The 26,871-nt window shown below is 47.9% G+C and overlaps 1 long non-coding RNA gene and 1 other non-coding gene across 6 annotated transcripts in view; one reads left to right on the forward strand and one right to left on the reverse strand.

Annotated features, from left to right (window-relative positions):
* The window catches only part of LOC123619309 (uncharacterized), a 578,093-nt gene that overhangs the window by 462,662 nt on the left and 88,560 nt on the right, over positions 1-26,871 (reverse strand). The gene's annotated exons all lie outside the window — the stretch shown is intronic.
* On the forward strand, positions 13,457-13,529 carry TRNAA-UGC (transfer RNA alanine (anticodon UGC)). Its single transcript has one exon. It is a non-coding gene; the product is annotated as a tRNA-Ala (tRNA).

The raw sequence follows: 26,871 nt of genomic DNA on the forward strand, positions 1-26,871 counted from the left end.
TACATCCAGTTGGTGACTTAACTTCTCTAGGCCTCAGTTTCCTCATCTGTAAAATGGAGATAATAATAGTACCCATCTCATAGGATTGTTACAGGGATCAAGTGAGTCGATACATGCAACATGCTTATAACAGGGCCTGGCACCAAAATGTAGACATGAACACCAGCCAAAGGTAATCTGGGAGTGAATGTGCTCATACAGATAACAGAGGGCCAGGCCTGTAGGCCCATTGGACTCAAGAGGTTAGCACTGTGCAGCTCCTATTTACAATAGCCAAGTCATGAAAGCAACCTAAATGCCATCAACAGATGACTGGATAAAGAAGTTGTGTTGTATCTATACAATGGAATACTACTCAGCCATAAAAAAGAATAAAATAATGCCACTTGCAGCAACATGGATGGACCTGGAGATGGTCATACTAAGTGAAGTAAGTCAGAAAGGGAAAGAAAAATACCACATGATATCACTTATATGTGGAATCTAAGAAAACGGCACAAATGAACTTAGGTACAAAACTGAAACAGACTCACAGACATATAAAACAAACTTATGGTTACCAGGGGGTGAACAGGGGGTGGGGGAAAGAATTGGGAATTTGGGATTTGCAGATACTAACTGCTATATATAAAATAAATATGCATCAAGGTCTTACTATATAGCACAGGGAACTATATTCAATATCTTGTAAGTAGCTTATAATGAAAAAGAATATGAAAAGGAATATATATGTGTATAATGAGCAACTATGCTGTACACCAGAAATTAACACAACATTGTAAACTGACTATACTTCAATTTAAGAAATGAAAGAAAGAAGGGAAGAAAGAAAACAGAGCTGGGCAACTCAGACAGAGGCTGGGAGTGCAGATGGGCACCCTAAGATCCTTAACACCCAGATTACTACTCCCTCTTACCATACCCAGAAAAACCCCAACCAGTGCTTCATCAAGATTTCATGTCCAAAAGGAACCCCACACAATACACACACCCCGCCACCATCAACTTCTCTTTCCATTCCAATCAAAGAAATTAATTTCCAGAAAGCAAGGCTGCCAACAGCAGAAATAAATCACAACCAGGCAGAAGATGAACATTATCCAAAGAGAAACAATTTAGCAAAAATCTCTCCCCGCCAACGCCCCCTCCAAACCAATAACAATTCGATTATTCAGCCATCACTATAAATGATGAAGCAGCCGCATGGCATCCCTGAGTGGGAAGGAGGAAAGCTCTGGGAAAGGAGATGAAAACCAGCCAGGGAGACATAACTGAGAAGCAAAAGGAGGGGGGTGCCCCTCCTCGGGCCTGGGGGAAGGAATAACAGCGCTCATCCTCGTGGTCATTGGCATAAGTGTTACGTGATGCTCTTACGTCTATTACTGCCTCTGACCCTCCGAGAAAGCCTCAGAGGTCGACTGTGGCGCTCAGAAAAGCATCAGGTGTGATGGAAAGAGCTCCCAATTTGGAGGGAGGAGAAGTTGATTTGTTCATTTATTCCACAACTGTTTTGAAAGCCTGTTATGTAGTCAGTGCAAGACCAGGTTCTGGGGACACATCAATGAAGAAAGTAAACCAAAAAAATCTATGGAGCTTAGATTTTTGATATGAAGAGAAATATAACGTCAAAAATAAACCCAGGGAGTAAGGGCATTAAATGCTTCTTAAAAGGCAAGAAAGGCTATGATTAAAAAAAAAAAGAGAGAGGCAAGAAGGATGAGGAGGAAGAGGGCTGCAGTTCTGGGTAGGGTGGACAGCAAAGGACTCGGTGAGAAGGGAGTATATGACCAAAGGCTGCAAAGATATGGAGTGAGTCCCATAACAGTTTGGGGAAAGAGCCTTGCTGGGGAAGGAAACAGCCATGTCCAAGGGTGGAGGTGGGAGCGTGCCTACAGGTCCTAGGACCAGCAAGGAGGTCAGTGTAGCAGAAGCTGGGCAAGCAAGGAGAAAGGGAGTCGTAGATAAGGAGGTCAGAGAGGGAAGATGGGGCCCAATTAGACCAGTGTAAGGACTTTGGTGTTTACTGCAAATGAGATGGGATCCATGGGGGCATCTGGAGCAGAGGAGGGAACTGATCTGATCTAGGCTTTAGGAGGATCCCTCCAGCTGTGGTTGAGAACAGCCTGTAGCAGGGAAGCTAGCCAAGAGGCTACTGTGGCAACCCAGGTGAGGATGACAGTGGCTTAAACCTCAGTGGTAGAAGTAGATGTGGGAAGACACGGTTGAGCTATGAATATATTTTTGAAGCTTCATCCAATAGGACCTCTGCCTGCCATATCCCAACACCTAGAACAGTGTCTGGCACCTGGTAGGCTTTCAATAAATAGTTGTGGAATGAATACATTGGGCAGTTGGAGAAGCTCTCTTGAAGGAGATGTGCTAAAAAGCTGAAGTTTAAAGGATGATTAAGACACAAATAAGGAAAAGGGGGTTGGGGATCCAGGCTGGGGGTGGCCCCAGTGATTCTTGCCTCCTGGCATTCACACCACATGTAGTCTCCTCTCACATCAGATATGGCCAACCTGCATAACAAAAAGGATATTGCAGAAGGGATGGAGTATGACTTCCAAGGGTAGGTCATAAAAGACATTGTAACTTCTACCATGCTCCCTCTTGAATCTCTCACTCAGGAGGAAGCTGACTTGTCATAAAGACACAGCCCCTAGAGAGACCCATATGGAGGGAAACTGAGGCCCCCAGCCAACAGCCAGTACCAGTTTATCACCAGTGTGAATGAGCCATCTTGGAGTTGGATCCTCCAGCCCCAGCCAAGCCTTCAGGTGACTGCAGCCCCAGTCAACATCATAGCTGCAGCTTCATGAGATCTTGAGCCAGATCTGTCCAGCCAAGACATGCTCAGATTTCTGACCCAGAGAATCATGTGCGATCACAAAAGCTTATTGTTGTTTTAAGCTTTAAGTTTGGGATACTTTATTATGCAGCAGTAGCTAACTGATACAATGCCTAGAGTTCAGGAAAAAAGACCAGGATGGCTTAACCTTATCCATATGAGAAAAAGAAGCAAGAGATAAGGACCAAGAGCTTAGCAAAAACCAAATCATAGAAAGCCTTACTAGGCACATGGAGGGGTTCAAATTTTAATTTAATTGCTCTGGGAAGTTATGAGAATTTGGGGTAGGGGGAGTCACATGACCTAGATTTACACTTGCAAGATATTTGTGGCTGGTATAGTGATAACAAAGAGGAGAGAAGCAGAAGGAGAAATCAGGAAACCACAGGGAATCCAATTCCACCACTTACTAGTTGCATGATCTGCAGCAAGTTTACATCTAAACCTCAGTCTCTTCATCCATTAAATGGGTATCATGGTCGCTGGAGTTGTTAACAAAGATTATGAGATGATGTATGTCAAGTGCTTCCCAGGGTGCCTGGCTGGCAGTTTGTGCTCTGCAAATCTCAATTCATCCCCCACTCCCCGCCCCTCCTGCAAAAACAAGTTCCATTAGGTACCCCCCAACCCATCAAATCTGTGTTCTAGTCCCAGGAACTAACTACAGCACAGTCAAGGCCAGGCATCACCACCACACTGTGTTCCTTCTAAGTGCCCGGCACCACGCCAACCTCTTTCCCTATGCTGTCTCATCCGTCCTCCCCGTCACGCTCTGAGGCCAGTAATTACTGTCACCGCGTTAACCTCAGCCTCTGCGCTCTCAGATTCCCATGACGTCACATCGCAAAGCAGGTCTCAGCTGTCACTTCTAGTCCCCTAGGAAAGAGGCCACAGATATGCAGGTGGCCCAAGGGACTGCAAGAACTGAAGGAAATCCTGGTCTAAGATACAGAATTCTGGCCCTGGAACGGACACTGGACAAAGAAGAGCCTGCCCCAGTGACCTGTCTGAGCTGAAGCCCCACATGATCCCACTCCGGTGTCCCAGCTGGACTCACCAGTCTAGCCAGAGGCAGTGGAGCACCGTGGTGAAGTGCACAGCATCTGGAACATTCTGCCTGGGTTCACAGCCCAGCTGTGCCTACTCGCTAGCATGTATGACTCGGGGGAAGCTGTGCAATTTCTCAATGCCTCATTTTCCCCATCTGTAAAATGGGGATAATGGCCACACCTCCTTTATAGGGCGGATCTAAGGATCAAGTTCTTTGTATATGCAAGAGGCTTAGACCTTGACAGCCACAGCTCTGCTGATAAGCTGGCCTCCCCTCACCAGAATGAGAAATCTCTGTGAAGCACAGATTATCCAGGGTAGAGGAAAGGAAGGAAGTATCGAGAAAGCGAACTTCCCTTTCGCAGGAAACACAGGCTGGGTACGGATATGCGCTGTACCCAACCTGTGTCAGTGAGTCAAGGACGAGAAAGGAGGTTGGCAGCCCAGAAACATGGCATGGGTGACAGCCAGGAGAGACCCAGCTCTAGACCTTATTGTGGTCCTAACGGGTTTCCTTTTTCCCGCATGCTGGTTTTCTTGCACGCTCACTGCTGGTGTTCACACTGCGATGTTGCAGTGCTGCTAAAGCCAAGAGGAGGTTCATGTGCATTCGTGCCCCACGGGGGACACGGGACAGGCTTCAAATGAAATCATCATTGTTGGAGGTCACTAGGTCACAAAGAGTTAATTATCATCAATTTCACAAAGCTCAACCTCATCTAATTTTGGAACTAAAATAATAATCGTAATTCTAAAGAGTTTGTTATGGGCTGAAGCGTGTGTCCCACTACCCCTTCCCTGACCACCACCAAATTCATAAAGTCCTAACCCCCGGGGGTGGCAGAATGTGGCTGTATTTGGAGAAGGACCTTTAAAGAGGTGATTAAGTTAAATGAGGTCTTTAGGGTGGGTCTTAATCCAATCTGACTGGTGTCCTCTGAGGAAGAAGAGGGGAGGACACCAAGGTGTGCTGCCAACCTCTAAGCCAAGAAGAGAGGTCTCGTAGGAAACCAACTCAGCCACACTTTGATCTTGGACTTCCAGCCTCCAGAACCGTGAGAAAATAAGTATCTGTTGTTTAAGGCCCCTAAGTTTGTGGTATTTCATTATGGCAACCCAAGCAAACTAATACAATTTTTTAAAAATAGACTATTCCAAAAAAAGACGGCTACAGTTCCAAGGAGTAATTCCTATGATATTCGCCAGTCTCAAGCATCACTTCCTGTTCTCTGTGGTCCCTCACGCCTCCTGGTTCCTCCACTGCTCAATCCGTGGAGAACTGGCCCATCTCAAATAGGAAGAGGACACCCAGATCTCATCCTTAGTCCCCTGGAGTGTAAGGAGTGCTACTTGGTGTTGGCGATTATCTTGCCACAGGCACGTTCAAATCCAAAGAGCAGGGTCCTGGCCTCCCGTGGCTTTGCCTCCCTTCCCTTAGCACATCCTAGGCAGTCATTAAAGGGTCTACCCCAGCCCAGCAAAAACCTGGGCTTCCCTCTTGGTCCTGCCACTTCCTAGCTGGGTGGCCTTGGGCAAGTTACATCTCTAAGCCCCTGCTTCTTGATCAGCACAGAAGGCATGGAAATACCCATCTCCTAGAGCTCTGTGACAGTTAGAAACCGAATCTATCAAGAGATCGTCATAGTGCACAGCACGTAGAAAGGATCCAGTGACGTATGGATTCCATTATTTTTTTTTATTGAGTTATAGTCAGTTTACAATGTTGTGTCAATTTCTGGTGTACAGCACAATTTTTCAGTCATACATGAATATACATATATTCATTGTCACATTCTTTTTCCACCATGAGCTACTACAAGATCTTGTATATATTTCCCTGTGCTATACAGTATAAACTTGTTTATCTATTCTGTATATACCTGCCAGTATCTACAAATCTCAAACTCGAGTCTGTCCCGTCCCACCCCACTCCCCTCCATTATGCTTCGTTTTGTGTTTATCCAACTTGGGGAAGGGATATCCACGTTGGGGCCTTTCTCTGATCTACATTGTCCATCCTCTGTGACAGAAGAAGAAGGAAGAGGAGGAGGATATAACGGAGAAGAAAAAGAAGTACCCGTCTCTGTGCGCTTAATAGGCACCTGGCACTGTTCTCCGTGCTACACTTCGAACTTCTTACTCAGTTCTCATTATAATCCTCCATTTTACAGGTGAGAAGACTGAGACTCAGAGAGGTGACATGACATCCTCAAAGTCATGCAGCTGGGAAATGATAAAATCAACAAATTACGCGAATAAACACTACCTTTAAAATCAGACTCACGTTAAAGGGGGGCTGGAGGGGGCTGGACAACGCACACGCTCCAAATTCCTCTCCAAGTGCGACAGGGACACACTTGAGCCTATCTGGGCGCTGACAGGTGGAGAGAGTGTTTCGTGCAGGGCTCGGGGAGCACGCAGCAGCTCCAGGAAATTCCCAGCACACCTAGTGAAAAGTACCCAAGAGTCCCCTTTCTTTGAGGAAAACAAGTGTCAAGGTCATTGGATGTGTTCCCCCCGCCGCCGGAGGGGATGGGGCCACGTCTGTGCTTTTTCTCTACCCCTTACCCCTCCACACACAAAGAGATCCATGCACCATCTTCTCCGCTGCTCCTGGTGCCCAGGGAGTGGCCCTTGCAGATGCATCCCCATCCCCTGGCCTCTGGCTTCCGACCGGGCTCCGCTGATAGGCAGCAGGCAGATAGGAGGGAGAGGGGATTAAGAGGTCCTGTCGGGGTATCTGTTCCCTGCCCCTCCCTGAAAGCCACCCACCATCCTGCCTTGACTGGAGCCCATGCTGGGGAGCTTAGCTCCATGGTTCCAGCCCTCACTGGCTTCATGTGCCCCCTCATGGTCCTTGTAGCCCTAAGGGTAGTGATGGCTCCCACTGTCACTGGCCCCAGAGAGCTTCAACATCACTTGTTGGCTTCCTTAACCCTGATCACCTCCCTAAAAATAGCCCTTGTATTCATTACAAAATATAAAATAGGTAAACAAGGACCTGTGCATAGCACAGGGAACTATATTCAATTTCTTGTAATAGCATATAATGGAAAAGAATCTGAAAAGAAAATATGTATGTATGTATATGTATAACTGAATCACTTTCCTGTACACCTGAGACTGACATTGTAAATCAATGAAAAAAATGAAAAAAAACTACAATGAAAAAAAATTTTTTTTTTTAAAGAAAGAAAGTATTAAACTCCTCCTGGTTGAATCATCTGGGATAAATTCTTCTGTTTCCTACAAGGACTTTGCCTGATCTAAAGTCAGGGGTGGAACCAAACAGAAAAGATCCTGGTTTCTTTTTGTCTTTTAATTTTTATTTAATTTTTAAAACTGAGGTATAGTTGACACACAATATTATAGAATTTTCAGGTGTACAACATAGTGAATCACAATTTTTAAAGGTTATGCCTCATTTTTAGTTGTTATAATATATTGGCTTTATTCCTGTAGGATTTTTTTATTAAAGTATAATTGATTGCCACTATTTATCTACTTTATATATAGTAGTATGCATCTGCTAATCTCATACTCTCAATTTATCCCTCCCCTTCTTCCCCTTTGGTAATCATTAGATTGTTTTCTATGTTTGTGAGTCTGTTTCTGTTTTGTAAATAAGTTCATCTGTACTATTTTTTTAGATTACACATATAAGTGATATCATATAATACTTGTCTTTCTCTATCTGACTGACTTCATGTAGTATGATAATCTCCAGGTCCATCTGTGTTACTGCAAATGGCATTATTTCATTCTTTTTTATGGCTGAGTAATATTCCATTGTGTATATATAAAGCACATTTTTGTTATCCAGTCATCTGTTGATGGACATGTAGGTGGCTTCCATGTCTTGGCTACTATAAACAGCTCTGCTATGAACATCAGGGTGCATGTAACTTTTAAAATTAGAGCTTTTGTCTTTTCTAGATATACGCCCAGGAGTGGAATTGCTGGAAAAAATATCCTGCCTTCTGTCTCTCCAAAACCAGCTTCAGGCAAAGGTAAAACAGAAAGAGTCAGAAGACCTTACATGGCCACAGACTCCAGCTCTCTTCCTACAAGCTCAAACCAGTGTAAAGAATGGACTAAGTCTGGTCATTGTATCTGGAAAGACTTTGGTTCAAATCCTGACTCCATCACAGCCTGGCTATTGAGGTCTTGGACATGCCATTTAACTTCCCCGAGCCTCAGTTTGCTCATCTGTAGCATGGTAATAATGTCCACCTCGTAGGACTGTTGAGTGGACAGGACAGCAGATGGAAAGCGAATCACACAATACCTAGCACCATAGTAGGTGCTCAAGAAATTCTTGGTCTCCTTCTCATCTCTCTTCTCTGACTTCCCTCTTCCTTTACCTAAATTTCTCTCCTTAACCCAATCAATAAGGAGGTAAGGGATTTAAAAATCATCATATCCACACATTAGGATTGCTTCACGGCTCACGAAGAACTTCCATGACTGCCATTTCATCCCTGCAGGCAAGTCAAAACTCTTAGAGGTGAAAGCAGCTTACAAGTGCCTCCAGCCAGCTGGATCCAGAGCCGAAGACATCAGCACTTGGATCAAAAAGGCCAAAGAATCAGGATTTCTAGGAACCAGAAAACCTCCATTAGTCACTCTGTCAATTACTCACTGCTCTGAAACAAATCACCCCAAATGTAGTGGCTTCGAAGAACCAGGGCATGTTATTTCTGGTGGGTGAGCAGGGGATGAAGAGTCTGAGGGATGAGTTACCCCTGACAGCCTCTTCCATATATCTGGAGCTTGGCAGCAACAGCTGAAGGCTGGGGCCTGTCTCTTCACCTGTGTTCTCGAAAGTCAAGAGTCAAGCCAGAGCATCTTCCCACAGCACGTGGACCACAACAGGATGAGGACAGAACTCTTTGAAGACCCAGCCTCAGAAGGCATGCGGCATCATGTTCACCACATCCTATTGGCCACAGCGAGTCACGGGATTAGCTCAGGTCCAAGGGGAGGGGAAACAGTCCCCGCCTCTCAGGAGGAGGGGCAAAAGCACAGTGCAAAGGACTGTGGGGGGAATTTTTGCAGCTGTCCTCGAAATCCACCAATCCATCTTCCTGTCCAATGAGGCTGGCAGCCAGCTTTGCTGTCCTTCACTGGTAGCTTCAGTTCACTGCAAAGTTTCATCTCAGTTTTATGCACCTCTAAAGGCCATGATGAATTCATCGCTATGTCTCATATAGACAGCGTGGCAACATTCAGCCTCTGGTCTAACCTAAATCCATCCTCAGCATCACACAGCAAACTGGATATTTCTCTGTAACTTAGGGGGAGGTTAAACTTCCAAGCAAATAGGCTTTTGAGACAGGAACCCTACCGTCTGTTACACCCAGCTCTCTTCATTTGTAGATCAGGAAACCACCGCCCAGAGAGGTTGAGCGATTTCCCTTAGATTGCACAGAGAAAGAGAAATTGCACCCAGACCTCCGTGTCTAATCTCTTTCTCTCCCTTTAAGCACTTGATACTCAGGAAATCACAGTTCTACCTCTGTTCCTTCCACAGAGAGCCTATTTCCCCCATCTGGCTGGTGAAGTTGGTCCTCACCTCCCCCTACACCTTTCTCCCAGGTGTGCCGTGATCACTAATGAGTTAATGTCTCTAAGAGCCTACAGAACCTCGCGTAAGTTATAATTACAGAGAATTACCATCCGTAGTCTTCTGGGAAGGATTTTGTCAGGGAGGAGGTAAATAAATTATATCCTGTGGTTCTCCCTTCCCACGGGCTGATTAACTCTTCCCAAGAACACTCCCCGGTGATTGAGGTGATGGAGCCCCTCTGCCAACCCAGCCTCCCACAATTCCAGGCCCCCTTCTATCTCCAAAGACTCCCTGGACTGCTCTCAGCCTAGAAACCCATCTCCTCTCCCATCCGATTCTTCTCAGGATGAATTCAAACCTTGTTGGCAGCCCACGTGGATCCCTTCCAGCTCCAGCCCCAGGTGAGCAGCAGGGTTCTAAGAGTTAATCACCCTCTGTAGAATTCCTGGGTAAATACCATCCAGGCTGCCAGATTTATTGCTTTTTAATGTCTCCCGTGTGGTTCCATTAGCCCTTCCTTCTGGTACCTCTATCTTTTCCACCTGACTTCGCCCCACCCATACTCCATCACCCCAGGTTATGGATTTTCCCATTAACTCCTGCACTGAGGCCCAGGCATTAAAAAAAAAAAATCATTGGGCTCCCCCACCACCCCACACCCCTCCCCCCACCCTGGCATTGACTTATTTTCTTAGATCCGTCTTATCTTTTCCCGAGCATCTCCCAGCTTCTCTCATTTTCTCCCACAAGCTGCCAATCTCTCTTCTCCCACTTCTGAGAACTTCTCAGGAGAGCCGTGACCTTTGGTTAAATTGACCTCTAACTAGGCTGAGTCATCACCTCCTGCCTCGAACCCCATTTTTTTTGTTTCAATTTAGCCAGCACATGCTCTGAGCTACCATTCCTAACCTAGTTCCCACCAGTTCCACGGCTGGCCACTGCACTCCAGTGTGTAAAACCGTCCATGATTTGCCTTTATTCGAGAACACTGTCCTGACTGCTCAGCTCAGCATTCCATATCTCTGATCAGTGCCATGAAGGGTATATATTAGAGAGTTTATACCTAACCCGAGCGGTCAGAGATGGCTTCTCAAGAGAAGTGAGCTTTGAGCTGAGATTTGAAGGATGAGTAGGAGGTACTCAGGTGATAAGGAGAGGACCACCACCCAGGCAGCAGCATCCTGGGGCCAGTAGCAGAGGAAGTGGTGACAAGAAGGAGTGGTGAAAATCAGGGTATCTTGTCTCAGTCAGCTACTGCTGTGAAACAAGCAACCACAAGACCTCAGCAGCAATCACGAAGAAACATTGATTTCTCATGTGTTTTCCGGTTGGCTGATCTTGGCTGGGCTCAGCTAGGCATCCCTGTTTCAAGCTGCCAGCCTGACAGGGCTTAACTCCCAAATGCAAGTAGGCATCCATTCTACTCCATGTGTTTTCACTCTGGGTGGGAGCCAGGCTGAAGGGGCCACAGCTATTCAGGGAGAGCTCTTCAATCGGTGGTAATAGACTCACAAGAGGACAAGTGGAGACATGCGTGCAATGCCTGGGGTCAGAATTGGCCACTGTCATTTCTGCCCACTTTTGATTCACTGAGGCAGGTCACATGACCAAGCCCAAAGCCCAAGGCCAGGGAGACCACCAAGACGCCAGGCAAAGGGCATGGATACAGGGGTGTGATGGCTCGAGGTTCACTAATTCAATTGACCACAAGGCAAGAGCAGAAAAAAATGACTGAGAACTTGGGACAAATTGAGCTGGAGAAAACCTCACAGGTCTATTGAAAATTTTTTACGTTTCTCTTAAGAACAATGGAAAACTATTGGAAATATATACAGCATGGTGGTGAATAATGATTTGATTTGGATCCTAAAGTCATCCTCTGGCTGCCGTAAGCAAGCAGATTGGATGGACAAGGGCAAGAAATGATGAAAATCCCACATGCCCTATAGCTTTCAATTCTGCGTGTGTTTGAATGTGCGTGAGCGTGTGTTTCTGCCTCCACACTGACACACCCAGTTCATCCCCGGAAACTGTGGCCCTCTAGGATTTATCTTTCCACACATCTGAAGAGCAGCTTATCTGTACATTGACTGGAACAGCAACAATTCTATTGCTCCATCTCTCAGGCTCCCTCAGATTCACACTTTCACAGCAGCTCGGAGAGCAGGGGGATCCCTGAAGGTTTTACAAATACCAGTTCATTTCACTCCCAAGAGGTGTCTCCCTCATTGTTGTAGCTGCCATCGTAACAAGTCCAGCTTCCAAACATTCTGCACTTTAAGTCTGGTGAGGGTTTTATCCCCGGGCCTCTGGCGATAGGGCAGGAGGCTTCAGCCCCTTTGATAGATACTGAGGGTCAAAGAGGCGACCTAACTGACTTGTTTGCAGTACGAGGACTAGATGACTCTGAAGCCAGTTATTTGCACTTAAAAACCATAGCTAGCTTTTCAGCCAGCTTGCCTGTCTGACCTTGTCGTGATATTCCAGTCAGTCGGTCCAGCCTCTGTTTTTCTAGGACTGTTGGACCGGGTAGGGCAGTGGCTATCCTAAGAGGTAGCTTCAAAAACGGGTCTCTACCCAAGTCCTGGGCTTCCTCCAAACATTCCTGGTTTCCCTCACTCCAGGGAAACATCCATCTTAAGGGTAATCAGCCAGAAAAACCTGTTTGCCAGCAAAGTTTCACCATTTTTCACAGAGACACAGAGGGAGAGGGGTCGTGTAATGTGAACAGCCGTCAGCCGGAGTAGCAGGGAATACAATCTGACTTTCTTCCATCACGGCGGAACCACACATCAGACTCCATGGCTTAAGTCTGCCCTAGGCCACCATAGGGGAGAAACACGGGGGAGACACAGGATCACGCATTGTCGAACTCAAGAAACAAGGCCAGCACAGCAGGACCGCAAGTTTGCAAGACCAGGGTGAAAACTCAAGCTGTTTCTCCCTTGTCAGCCTTTTGGAATGAGAGGGGAAGATTTACTGCTAGCATCCTCGGCTGATAGCCTTTTACAGCCATTGCAAATGGATTTGAGACAGCAGAGAAGTAGGCTGAACTGACCACGGAGGGACTGTTGGAGGCTCGTTTTAAGACCGATCCAATGTCACGGGCACCACAAAGTGGCACTCCTTGCCACCACAGAGCACGAAGGATTCAGCCGGAACCTTCAGGGGGCCAACGCTCTTACACACATAGCCAAATGACTGAGGGTTTCAAGACATAAATGTTTTCAGGATACTTGCTTAGCCTGGCAGTTTCTGTCCACTTAGCAAGACCTGCCTGCCATGTCGGCAAAAGTCCTGAGGTCCAGTTGATGGGGGGCTGCATTTATTATTGATAAAGGCAGAGGAAAAATGGCTCGTGTCTGGCTAACACCTGGCCCAACAGATTTACGGTTTCTGTAGCGGATATTTGTAATTGACCCCTCGCCGCCATGTGCTACCATTTCCTCATGGAGTGCCCATTTTTGTCTACCTTAAAGTCTCTCTTTTTTGATCAGGACGGTTCCTTATATGTAAGATGAAAAAATAAATTATTAAAAGGCATTCCACATATATTAATTTATTTAAAAAGTAATGCTTAAAAACACATTCTGGCATGAATAATACATCTCAAAAAAAAAGAAAGTGATGCATCTGTCAAAACTATACATGGGGGGCAGGGTATAGCTCAAGGGTAGACTGCATGCTTAGCAGGTGCAAGGTCCTGGGTTCAATCCCCAGTACCTGCATTAAAAAAATAATAAAACAAATAAACCTAATTACCCTCCCCCTCCACCATCCTGGAAACCGTTCCTTATTAAAAAAAAAACTATATATACACTTTTATATACACACACACACATATATATATATGTATATTAATATACTTAGAAAGATACATGTTGTTCTCTGTGGTCACTTATGAGGACAGGAAGTAAGAGAGTTATAGGAGAAAGAATTACATTTTACTCTACCATTTTATACCTCTTAGATTTGATACCTGAGGGGGAGGGTATAGCTTAGTGGTAGAGCACATGCTTTGCATGCAAGAGGTCCTGGGTTCAATCCCCAGTACCTCCACTAAAAATAAATAAATAAATAAATAAATAAATAAATAAATAAATAAATAAATAAATAAATAAATAAATAAAATAAGTAAATAAATAAGCTTAATTACCTCCCCCCCAAAAAATCAAAATATTAACATAAATAAAAAATTTAAAAAGATTTAATACCCTGTTCAGAGACACCTAACCTATTCAAAAGGAAACAATACTTTTATTTCAACTCTATGTATGGGGGGAGGAAGTGATTATTACTAGAATGGTTACTCAGTTTTTCTGTAGATCTCAGATTGCTACCAAGAACATATTTAATTTTTTTATCAGGAAAAAAAAAACCCCAAAACAAAAAACATGTGCTTCTTTGCTCCTTTGTTAATGGGTCATGCATCCGTAGGTTACACAATTTCAAAGAGTTTACAACTGAAAGTAGGTTCGCCTCCAGTTCTGGTTTCCAAGTTCAGTTCCCCAGAGGAAACCAGTGTCTCTAGATAAATAATAGGTCGTTGTTGTTGTTTTTGAGAACATGAGTCCAGTGTGTCAGTTTGGGAAACAGGGTGATCAGACGTGTATATGAAAAGGGGTGGAGGTGTGTGAGGAGGTGAGGACTGGGCAGAGGGAGCACATGATAGCACTTTGAATACTTGAAGGTAGTCTGAGCCTGCAGCTCTGCACACGGGGCGCGCCCCCACCACCACCACTAGTGCGCCCCCAGGCTCAGCTCTGCAGACACCAACCCCCCGTGGCTCTGGAACCCAGGACAAAGGCAATGGGGGCGGGGGGGGGGTGCGCAGAGGGCTTCGCCTGGGAGGGAACCCGAGACTGAACAGTCCACACTGTCTTCCTTCTGTTTTTTTTTTTTTCCCTTCCCTCTCTATAAACAAGTGATTAATGCCTTGCAAAAAGGCACAGACACACCTTCCCTGCAGCAAGCAAGCCGCTGCCGGATTCGCCAGCCTTAATACTGCTGTTAACACTCCTCAGGGGGAGGGGTGAAGAGTCAGTCCCTTCCTTCGAGAAGCAGACCTGTGGGCAATGTGGTTTGTTTAAAGTCTCTCTGCTGAGCAATCGACCTCCCCTTTGCTCTGATGGAACGAGTACTTTAAAATTTTAAAAGGAAAAAAACAAAAACAAAAAACTCCCCTTTCTCTAAAGCAGCTTCTGGTTTGTTAACCTCTTTGCGCAGGACGCTCCCAAGTGGACCCGACTGTGGCAGAATCTTCCTTTCCTTCTCGAAGGGCCGGTGAACTGTGGGGGGATCCGATGGTTCAGCCTTTTCAGAGTTTCCCAGGCACCATTTCCCATTTGGTTTGCAAGCAGTATCCTGACTGAATTAAGAAATAGCTTCCTGATGAAGTCGTATACACTCCCCGGATTTTGAGCGGACTGACCACTTGAGTGCAGGAAGAATTTCCAGGCACATTTAATTTTCAGTGTCATCTCTTCTGGTTTCCATTTTAGCGCAGTTCAATTATGTATACTATGTCACATTCAACAGGTATACTGTTTATAATTGTGAACATATGAACGTGTATGTATAGATATTGGACAGTGTCTTCTCAAATCTTAGTGTTTAATGATGTGGTGTCCTCTCAAGGAATTTGGTGGGAGAGGGTATAGCTCAGGGGTAGAGCATATGCTTAGCATGCACAAGGTCCTAGGTTCAATCCACAGTACCTCCATTTAAAAAAGAAAGAAGGAAGGAAGGAAAGAAAGAGAAAAATCTCCTTCTAACCACAAGGTTTATAGGAAATACAGGGGACAGAGAAACATAATAAATGACACTAAAGGGATGCAAATGGCAAGAGCTAGGATGATTCCATGATTTCCACTTACAATTTTTTTTAGGGTGAAAAACAGTGGGAAGTGGATGTAAGAGATAAATAATGAAACACAATGTAGACACACAGTCTGCATCTCAACTGGAACAAGCCAATGGTAATAATATAAGAAGAATGGAGGTGATCCGGGAACATCAGATACTAACTGGACATATTTCCTAAGATTACGGAAACATTGCTTTCGGGGGGTGCGTGATAACAGTCTTGAGGCTGTTGTTTTGTTTTGTTTGTCTTTTGGAGATACACACTGACGTATTTACCAATGAAATGTATGGTGTCTGAATTTGCATTAAAACAATCCACTGAGAGTATAAATGAAACAAGATGGGCCATGAGTTGATAATTATTGAAGCTGAATAGTGGATCTATGAGAGTTCCTTCTACCAGTCTCTCTACTTTTATGTGGGAAATGTTTTATTAAAAAATTTTTTTTGGAGACCACTAGCCTAGACCATGAAAACCATGTTGTCCTTACTCTGGGCCAAATGGTGCCAAGGAGCAGGATGGCTGAGGAGAAGTGAAGAAATCTAATATTAATTGGGCACCAATTCTGTGCCAAGCATTAGAATGCATTCTCTCTCCTGAGTGATCTTGTCTTTCCAGATGAAAGAAAAACTGAGACCTGGGTTCCAATTGTAACTCTACCTAGGTAGACCTTGGTGAGTCACTTAACCTCTCTGAGCCTCACCCTCCCCGACAGTAAAATAGGGACGAAAATAAGAACTCCCTTTGAGTTAATGAAGTTGAGCTGGAGTGATGGAGACAATGGACAGAGCGTGCCCAGCTCAGGATCCAGGATCCAGCAGATATTCAAGCACAGGTGGGTCTCCTGCCCCCGCCTCCTCTCTCACACCTCTCCTGTTATCCCCATGGCTTTTTTCCACCTCCCCCAGGTCCTGGCTGAAATGCCACCTTCTCAGTGAAGCCTCCTCTGACCACCCTTTAAAATTAAACCCCACCACCCCCCATTCATGTCTCCCTTTTCTGATTTATTTTTTTCCCTGTAGCTCATCACCATCTAACATTTATTTTTCCCGTTTATTTTGTTTCTCACTATCCTCTCCCCCATTAGAAAGTCCCTGGGGACCATCACTTTCCTGTGCTGCTTGGCTCGCTGCTATGTCCTTGGCCCCGAGGCACATGATAGGCCCTTGGCAAAGATTTGCTGAATGAGTGAATGAATGAGTTGAATGAAGGAATATTAGATCCGGTCACAGTACCTTTAAATAACACAAGCAAAGAACAGGGTATAGGTCTTGCACACTGGTCCATAATACCTTGGTCCTTATTTTCCCAGGACACCAGAATTCCATGAGGTTACCCTGCTCTAAGCTACACTCGATTTCTCTGAAGGTGTTCTGACAGTTTCCAGCTTTCTTCTTTCTGGTTATCCTCTAAAAAAGGCCTCCAAGGGCCTGTCCCAGTAGCTCAGAGTCCTTTAAGCTGTACTTCACCAAGGACAGTGAGGGCTAATGTCCTGGGGCCATTTGCAACTTCCCTTCCCTGGGCACAGATGTTTGCCTAAGTGCTTTGTTTCAAGGCAGAAAATGCATCAGCTCCCCATATCTTAACCTTTATGAGGGGGTTACCCAATGCTAATTAAGATAGGACTTGTCCACAAATCCTTTGGGGCAAAAGAGCTGTGCAGGTATTATGGTAAAGGTGGAGAAGATAAAAGCAAGGCTCCATCCTTTATCTAGGTGGGAAAGCTGAGCTTTTGGTAGGGCCAGAGCTTCCCCAAACATCATCCTGGGGCGTGGCTGTGTTAGGATGGAGGTACTGATGGGTACTCTGGGGAGAACTTTCCCCTCTCTGAGCCAGACCGTCCCAAGCCAGACCTCGCATCCCTCTGGGCCTATTGAGAAATAGCCCTTGAAATATTGATAATGGCTTTCCCCCCTGCCCTAGCTTGTGGTATCTGCAGATTGCACCAGCATTCAAAGCTGTGCCTGTTTCCCGTAAGAACCTTCCTCAGTCCCTACAGAGACCAAGAGCCCAATGCATTCCCTCTACACTGAGGGGTCCTTACCCTGGGGTCTGTACAGGGGTGTCCACGGACAGAATTCGGGGATCTATGAACCTGGATGACTTGCAGTGAAATCAGGATTTCATATGGGTGACAACTCACAGGAGGACGTGCAGTGACTGTGACTCAGTCACCAACAGAATCACAGGTATTTTCATATCGTGTTACAGGTGTGATGGAGATCCCTAAATGTTGTTCAGCTCATCCTGACTTCAAAGGTACAATATCAGAGCCACGGCTAGACTGTGGGACACAATGCATTTGTAAGGAGCCTATATGTTACTTTGCTTCTGTATTTGTAATAAGTTTTCATGTGAAATTGTAACCCTGTGTCTTGCAAAAAAAGATTATTCTCAGGCGGTATCCACAGACTTCAGGAGATTGCTCAAAGGGTCCAACAGCCCAAAAAGGTGGTGAAAGTTTTCCCGGTGATGGAGAAAGTGAAGAGAGGGCTTGAGCCACGATTCTGAGACTAAGGGAGCAGCAGAGCCAAGAAACCCAAAATCCAAAATCAGGACACAGGGTCCTGGATGCTGCAATACATTAAAAAGCTCTAGGTAAGCACTCCCTAGAGCAGTGCCCCCCAAAATGTCAAAAGGGGTATAAGGGTGGGAGCTGAACGTGCCTTTATATGGACCTAAACCCCCAGGGAGAAAACAGTTCCCACTTCACTTCTCTCTCAGACCTTCCTTCTAAGTCCATCTCAGGTGAGCGCCAACATACTGGTCTTGACTCCCCTTCTAACCCCAGCCTTCCAGCATCTTCAAAGAGAGCCTGGACCTCCAGCTCACAGCCTTGGAACGTTGCTTGGTTTCCACCACTCACCATTTTCTCGTTTCCTTGTACTTCCGGGAAGTGAGTTTGATTTGCAGGACCAAGATAAAGATTTCATTTTCGACAGATTAGGTGTTTTGAAAAAGTAAAGAGATGACTAAAATATACTTTAAGGAAATCATTCTGAAGTGATACCAAGATGGATAGAACATGAAGTGCTGTATTACCATCTCCCTCCCCAGCCACTCCCAGTTCTACCAATAAGGGAATCGAAGCCAGACACTTGCCCAGGGCCTGCTCTCAGGCAAAGTGCCCAGCTCTCCCCCTGTGGCTTCTCTGGCAGCCAGTGGCCTGCAATCCACTCCCTCTCAGCCTCCTAGACCTCTGTGGGGCCGAGGGGAGAAAGTCAGGGACTCAAAGTTCCCAGCATGGGTGTCAAACATGCCTTCTGAGTGCCCTGGCTCCAGGCTCCCCCGTCCTGAAGGGCCCAGCTGAGTGGGCCTTTCATCGGCCTCTGAGAGGTGGCAACGAGTGTCAGGGCAGAATGCCTGCTGCCCACTGCCCCCACTTCTGCAGACCAGCCAGAGCGCTGGGAGGACTGGAAGCAAGATTCCAGAGGCATCTGGATATTATCAGTGGCTCAACTGTCTGGCCAGTGGGCTGGGGCGGGGCTGGTGGCAGGGGGCAGACACTGGCTGGAGGGGAGAGTCAGGAATCCCACACAGATTCCTGGGGCCAGACCCAGCTCCTGGGGGGAGGGAGGAGGGAGGAGGGAGGAGGGAGGAGGGAGGAGGGTGGCCACTGCACCCTGCACCCTGCCCGGCCCTCATTAGGCGGTAGCACCAAAGGGATCTAAAAGTCAAATGATGATATTTGTCTGACAGGGGAAACAGATGGAGGGAGGGGAGGTTGGTGGGGGGAGGGATGGGGGCAGCCCTGGAGGACAGCAACAGGGAAGGGGGGGTGGGAGGGGGTGGGCAGAGCTTGCCCTCTGGTCCACTTGAAGATTCCTGCTTCAAAACTGACCCTGATGGCTTCCAGACAAGTCGGCACCAAGGGTCATTTCTGGAGGCTGTAAGTGTTGTTGATGGCAGCTGTAAGGACAGGTGTAAATCTGTCCCTGCATTCCTCCCTGCTCCCCCTCCCAGCTTTCTGCACCTGAAGGAGGTCCCATTTATTACTACAAACCTGCTCAGGAGGCCTAAACACACACACACCACACATCCACAGACGCACGCATATGCACAGTTAACACTTGGCCTGCCCTGTGGGTACAATTTTTTTTTTTAGTGCTCTTTTAAAGCAAACTCTATCAGCTGTTTGTTAAAGCAAAGCAAACACAAGCCTCGCAAGAAGAAAAAGCAGCAGCAGCAGGAGGAGGAGGAAGAAGAAAAGGAAAAGAAATCCTTTTCTTTGCTACCATTAAAATGTCCTTTTAAAATACCTTTCTCAGCAGACTGGGAGGCCAGTAAGGGAGGAGGCAGAGCAAGAGGGAAGAAGGTGAACTGTGGTTTATTTGAACCAGTGGGAGTGATGAGTCGGGGAGGGGGATCTTCACTCTCATCGGGCTCCTCCTCATCACTCACCAGCCTCCCCTGGCTGAACAAAGAGCTGCTTTCCCAGGAGTACCTGGGGATGTTCCCCACCACGCCCGCCCCGTCGCTCTCCAGGGAGAACGTCCAAGAAATTGCACGCACAGCCCCTCTCCGTCGCGCCAGATGCACTCTGGGAACCTGGAGGACTCTGGCGGAATGTGTCCTCTTCTTGGCCAACTCGACCCTACCACCCAAACCTTCCTTGTAGGTTTGAGCGGCTGTGCACTGGGGGAGGGGGAGAGGCTTCTAAGCCAAGCTGATGGCAAACAGAGAAATGCAGTGTCTTTTCCTGCACTGACTTGGAAGCTCTCAGCCACACACTCCCCCCCATCCCCCCCACCCCAAAGGCCTTGTAGGGGGCCCCTGGAAACCCCTAATGAATGATAACTTATCTCCTAAATTGCGGGTATCTGATGCTCTGTATGGTTTTGAAAACCATATTCCCTGGGGGCTGGAGGCAACTTCGGGAACTGGTCGGCTGGAGTAGCTCAATCATGATTTAATGGAGGCATTCATACTGCGCGAGATAATCTGCTAGCATGTTAAGTAATACAGCGGGCGCGGGGGCGGGCGGGCCGGGGGAGGGGCTGCGGCGGGGCTGCCCCAGGCCTCGCCGGTGGGGGCTGTCATCTCCCCGCCGGCTCTCTTCTGTCGCCTTGGGGGCATTCGTTTTGCATGCGCTTTCCTTCTGTCCCACTTTTTCTTCTGTTCTCTCTACTTTGTGCCCCCAGTTGCTTCTCATTTTGTCTCCTGTGTTTCTCTCACTTGGCCTGTCCTAGTCTCTCCAGGTGTGAAAGGGTCTCTGTCCATCTCTCAGTGTCCGTCTGTCTCCCTCCCTCGGTGTACTCCTTCCTCCCTTCTCCCCAAGCGTCCCCCCGTCTCTCTGGCTCTCACTCTCTCTCTGCGCACTCCCTGTCATTGTCCTTTTCCACCTCTCCATCTTCCCTTTCCCATCTCCCCCCTCCCCCACCGGGCTCTAGGGCTGGCTGGGAAGGGTCCCAAAGGACTGAGGCAGGGGATGGTGTTTCCTGCTGCCAACTAGGAGTCTGGGCCCGGGAGTAGGGCCCTCACAGCTACACACAACTGTGCTGAGAGTCAGGAGGCGTCCAAACCCTCCCCAGAAGCCTGAAATCCCTTCGAGCCCGGGTCCCACGCAGTCCCCTCTTCATTTATAGACCCTCACTGGGCTCCGCCCAAACACGCTCCAGGCGCCCAATCACGTTCCTTCACTTTCCACAAGTGTGTTCCCTCCATTGATTTGAGAAACCTACCCCCGCCCCGCGCCCACCAGGTCAGGAGATGGAGATAGCCTGGGGCAGGTGGGGGAGGGGTGGAAGAGGCACTGGATCCCAAGTCAGGACACCTGGTCTCAGAGTCCACCTGAGACCCTAACTCCAGTGCAAGGGGAGGAAGGGGGCACTTTCTCTGTGGGTCACTTGCAGTTCTGAGGTCCTGGGATTCCGGAAAGGAGCCCATGGTGGCATTAAGCCTGGGGGAGGGGGCTTGAGGAAGGATCCCATTGCGCTATCAACTTGGGAAGCGGACAAGGGGCAGAGCTTCAGGTGGAGCTGGGAACAGAGCTGGGTAAGAGATCAATGCTAATAGGAGCTAGATAGTCTTTTAAGGAAAAAAAATGTTCTTAAAGATAGTCTAAATATATATAGTATATATTTTTAGTATAGCTGTGATATACTAAGTATATACTTAAAGTAGATACATACATAGTATATACTAAGCATATTCTAAGAGTACACATTATATGTAGTTATATCATATATATGTATCTATATCTATATAAATACATAGATACATGGAGAGAGAGAGAGATTAGGGTGCCCAGACAGCTAATGCTTAATGATCACTTACTATGTGCCAGGGGTTAGACTGGGTGATGTACACACATGATCTCATTTACTCCTTGCCATGGTTCACTGTGGCAGGGCCTCTTACCTTCATTTTTCAGAGGGGGCATCTGAGGCTCAGAAGGGTGAAAATCCCCCGTTAAATGTGCCAACCCTTTGCTGGAACACAGCTTGTCGCGAGGCTGCAAATGTACCAAGGCCAGCAGCAATCCCAGTGGATCAGGCAGGCACGAGAGGCACCAGCCCTGCACACACCCGAGCGTGCACCTGCTAGCTGGGACCTAGCCTGTCCTGGCCTCCAGGTAGCCGGGCACACCCACCCACCAGGCCAACGGAGCTCCAACAGGCTGTAGGTCGCGCTTGGGGGAGACTGGGATCGTTAAGGTGGATAAAGTCCGTGGAAAGGGGGAAGGGGCCGTGGTTCCAGTCCTGCCACCACCCAATCTGTTGGCCATTCCTCCTCTTCCAGTTGTTTCGTCCGTCTCTGCTCCGATCTGAAAAGGGCAGGGAAACTGAGGCCCAAAGCAGTTTGTGCCAAGCCCGTGCGCGAAGCTCGCCAAGTTCTTGCGTGCGCGCCTGGCAGGGATGTGGCGAGCGGAAACCACAGACCCAGGGCCTCCTGCTTGCGGCAGGAAGCAGAGCTAAGCGCGGCGCAGGCACCTCGGGGCCTTGAGCGAAGTCAAAGTCGGTCAAGCGGGCAAAGAAAGAAAGAAAAAACGCGGTTCTGGGCTGCTATTTGGAACTCAGGCATTCATCGAATCAACCGCTGGAGTCTCTCCTAGGACCTCGTGGATGCGGCTTGGGGAGGGGCTGGGTGGTGGAGTCGGCAGAGCAAGGAGGGCATGGAATGGAATCTAATATGCTTCTGCAGCTCGGATCCTGGCTGGCGGTTGGCGACAGACAGATGTCAACCCAGCTCCAAGCTGTGAGATGTGGGCAGCTACCTGGATAACTGGAAGAAAGTGGAAGAGAGTCTGACCTCAACTTCCGAGTCAGGATTCCAGAGGGGAATGAGGAGAGACAAAAAGCCTGGTGGGTGGGAGGCCAAAACAGAGACAGAGCTAGGAAGACAAAGAAAGACATGAAAGAAATAGAGTCCAAGAGAGATTCGGGCCTTAGTGCCAAGCTGGAGGAGACAAGGTGATTCTGGTGACCCTTTTGCTGTACATAAATATATTCGGTGCCAAGCCAGGCCAGCAGGACCTCTGAGGACCCCCTGAGCTCTTCATGTGATCAAGGGGCAGGCACCGAATGCCTGGTTGAAGGTGAAACCCTCAGCCTTGCCTCCCCTTTGCTGTGTGACTTCAGGAAAATCACTCCACTTCTCTGAGTCACCAGCTCCATCCCTTTTTAGCTCAGAAAAGAGCACTGGACACATGGCACAAAAAGGCCTTGAAATAACTGAGTTTACTATTTGTAACTCCTCTCCCTCCCCTCCAACAGAGCTGCTTTGGATGAAAACCCTGGGATCTTCCTTGCCTGGGTTGCTGCAGAGTGACTGGAGGAGGTGATGGAGAGCAAAGTAAGGCAGGCACACCACAGGTGCTCAATAGTTGCTTATGTGTTGCAGGTGTGCCTCAATTCTAAGTCCTCATCGCGTGGGGACACAGGTTATGGGTTACCAGACCCTTTCAAAGCAGAGCATTATCTCAGAAGGTTCTCCTAACCGCAGTCAGGAGCCAGGATCCAAGGGGAGTCAAGGATGGAGAGTCTTGCACCCAGGACCATACAGCAGGCCTCAGGGCTCCAAAGCCAGTGCTCATTTCCACCTTGTATCCCCAAGTCAGGGATTCTCAACATCCCCTAGCACCGCCCCCAAACCACCCAGCCCCAGATCCTGCCAGACTGAGGCTGGGACTTTAGAGGGAGACGCCGGGATGGAGAGCTTGGAGAGACGCAGCAGGGAAAGGGGGTGGGAAACCCTGAGCAAAGTTCAGGGAGCCTGAGAGAATCGGAGGGATGGGACGGCCGAAACCAAAAAGGGAAAAGAGAAGCGAGACGAAAGAGACAGAAAAAGGGAAAGAGACGAGGGAAGCTAGAGCCCGCGGGAGCGCGCGAGCCCGCTCCGGGACGCAGGGTGCCAGGCGCCGGGCGCAGGACCGCCCGAGGCGCCCAAGCTGTGTTCCCCGCGGCGCCCCACCCGGCCCAAGGGGAGCGCCCACCGACCAATTTGGCTTGCACAAAACCCGCGCCCCAGGAGCCTTTGCCAGGCCGCTGGGGCTTGATTCATTTCTTGACTAATTAACTGGAAGCTCCGTCGCCCCTTCTTTCAGGGCCCAATTAATTCGCCGCGGGCGGTGGGGCGGGGGCCATGCGGCCGAGGCGCCCGCCTGGAGCCCCTTTGTGAAGGGCTGTCTGGACCATATTGATTCCACGTACACACACACACACACACACACCCCCTCCTCCTTCCTTCGTACAAAAAAAAGGGGTCTTGAAAGCTCTGGATTTCCCAGTTTAAAAAGGTTTGTCAGATTCCAACCTCTCCCCCCACCCCCCTTATATCTGCTTCCAGAAGGAAAGGACCAACGCATCAAGGCAGTTTCCAGATCTGCCTGGAAAAGGGTTAAATGGAATGTCTCCTCCCTAAAGGGCAAAAGTAAAGGAAATGCATCTCTGCTGTATACCTACTGTGTGTGCACACCTACTGCCTTGCCTTGTCGTTAAAAGCCAGACAATGAGTTACAGATTCCCCAGTTTGAATCTCAGCTCCAGAAAAGACTAGCTTTGGGACCTCGGGCAAGTCCGTATTTCTCAGCATGACTCAGTTTCCTCACCTGGGAAATGGAGGTCACTGAGAAGGCGCCTGCCTCCTCGGATTTTTTTTTAATTAAATTAAATTTTTTTAGGGGGGGAGGTAACTAGGTTTACTTATTTTATAATGGAGGGACTGGGGATTGAACCCTGGACCTCGTGCATGCTAAGCACGCACTCTACCACTGAACTATACCCTCCCCCTCCTCGGACAGTTTTATTTAATGAGCTGACATGAGGAAACATTATCATCCTCGTTGGGTTTTTCACAAATATTCTTTCCAATAAATAGCATTTCGTAACAAACCCATTTCTTAGGTGAATAACGGAGGGCTAAGGAGAGCAGACCGGCTGCACAGAGACGCGGGTGTGTGATTTCAAGGCGAGAAGCGCCAGAACGAAATTTACAAGAGCTTTGAGAGCGCTTGGTGGGCTGGGTGGGGTGGGGCTCCCGACCTGGTGTTCCCAGAGGCTCCCCCGGAGTGAGGCTTGAGGCTTTTTCCCCCGCCCACTACCTCCATCCTCTTCCATCTTCTGTAGTTCAGTAACGACATCGGGGAGCGAGAAACCCTAAATCCCTGGGTTTGGGGGGAACCCAGCGCACAGCAATGAAGGCGATTTCCGCGTGGTCGTGGAGGACCCCATTGATTGTATTGACCTCGCGATGGGTCAGCTCGTCTCCTCCATCGATCAACCCAACGAAGTCTAGGACGAAAATATAGACGGAAGGAAATCACAGCCGTCTTTGTAAAGCTGGTGGGAAGTGGCCTCGCGGCTGCGGGATGACACGCGAGTGACCCAAGTCCGTCCCACCCCCACGTAGGGAGTCTGGGAAACGAGCTTCTCACCCCACTCCCCTTTATTCGATCATTGGTTCATTTTTTAGTTTGTTCTATTTTTAAAACAAACACACAAAAACAAACAAGAATTAAGTTTGTTCAATCAACCAACATTTGATGAACGCTCTGCTCATGCCAGGCTGAGCTGGGCATTGGGGTACAAATGAAGGGAGGGGTCTGCACAGAAATGTAAAAACCTTGGCGGGGGCAGAAGTTTCTTTGCTGTCACTTTTTAGCAATGTGAACTTAGGCAAGACTCTCTAGCTATCTGTCCCAGTTTCCTGTCTGTAAAGTGTGGGAGTGCTGCTTGGTTGTAAGCAAGGTGTACTCGTTGAGTGGAAGGAAAAAAAAAAACAAAACCCAGATAGGGGAGTCTAGAGGTTAGATCCCTCTTCACAGCCCTAAGGTCGGATCTAGGACTAGCAGATCTGGGAACGGCCTTTGCGCAACCGTAGCGGGATATAGACTTCTGTTCCCCCTAAGAAGGGCTTCATGGTGACCTGGCCGGCAGTCAGTAGCACCACCAGGATTTCCAGGGCTCCCAGACGCTGCCTCTTCCCGGGAATGAAAGTCGCCCAGTCTTCCCTCTGCCCAGTGCGCAGAAGAGCTGGGCACTGGACTTTAATTCAGCCTTCCTGCCCTAAGACCTTGAACTTAAGCCCTCACCCATACCACCCTTCCTGGCCTCAACTTTCCTCATCTTTAAAATGGGAATTATTTACTTTTTCTTTTAAACTGCAGTGAAGAACGCTGAGGCCCATAAGCATCAAGCTGGCGAGGACCCATCTCTTTGCCCACAAACTCCAGAGCTTAACAGGGTACCCAGACAGAGAAGCCTCTCAGTCACTACTTGTGGATGTCTAAGTGAATGCTTCTATCCATTACACCAGATTTCTCTTCCCACTACCATCTTTTCACCGTCCCACTTTATATATCAGAATCTCTCTGGGGGAGCAGCTAAAAATTTGATGCTTTTTTAAAAATGCGCTTTGGAAGTGGTCATTTGTTTTTCATATACACAGAGAATCCCTTCTAGTGCCTTCTTTCCCCTTTTTCATTCACTTTCATTCCTGTATTGAAAGATTATTTACTGAGCACTACTGATTATCAAGCACTGTGATCGGAGGTGGAGATATAATGAGTCCCCCTCCTCCAGAAGCTTACATAGTAGAGAACTAATATTAGGCACTCTTACCCAGACCATGTAGCTGATTAACTTCTTTGCTTAAGGTTGATTTTTTTCCCTTTCTAGCTCTTTGAGTAACTTTTGACAAGATTGCAACGTCTAACGCCATGCCTGGTACATAGTAAGTGCCCAGTAAGTGTTGCATGAACTTATTCTTGCCAAAATTGTGGTGCTCAGATCCTCTTTTGGCTGCAGAGCAGCCAGTCTGAGCTCTCATTTGCCTTCAGAGAGACACTCCCAGATGAGGTCTCAGGCAGGTCTGGCAATGTGCAGTGCCGAGTCCCCAAGGAGCCCGAGAGCAGCATGCACCCTAGCCCTGAGAGTCCCAATGCCAGGCACAATTCTGGCTGGTAAAGCCAGCCACTCCAATTCGATGGTGCATACTTGGGCTGGGGGAGCATCAGATTGGCCTTTGCAAAAAAGAGAGGGGATAGTGAGGTTCTGCAAATCGTGAGCCCTTTTCTAATCTCCATACCTATCTGGC

This window comes from Camelus bactrianus, chromosome 32, assembly GCF_048773025.1.
Source record: "Camelus bactrianus isolate YW-2024 breed Bactrian camel chromosome 32, ASM4877302v1, whole genome shotgun sequence".
In the NCBI taxonomy this organism is placed as follows: domain Eukaryota; kingdom Metazoa; phylum Chordata; class Mammalia; order Artiodactyla; family Camelidae; genus Camelus; species Camelus bactrianus.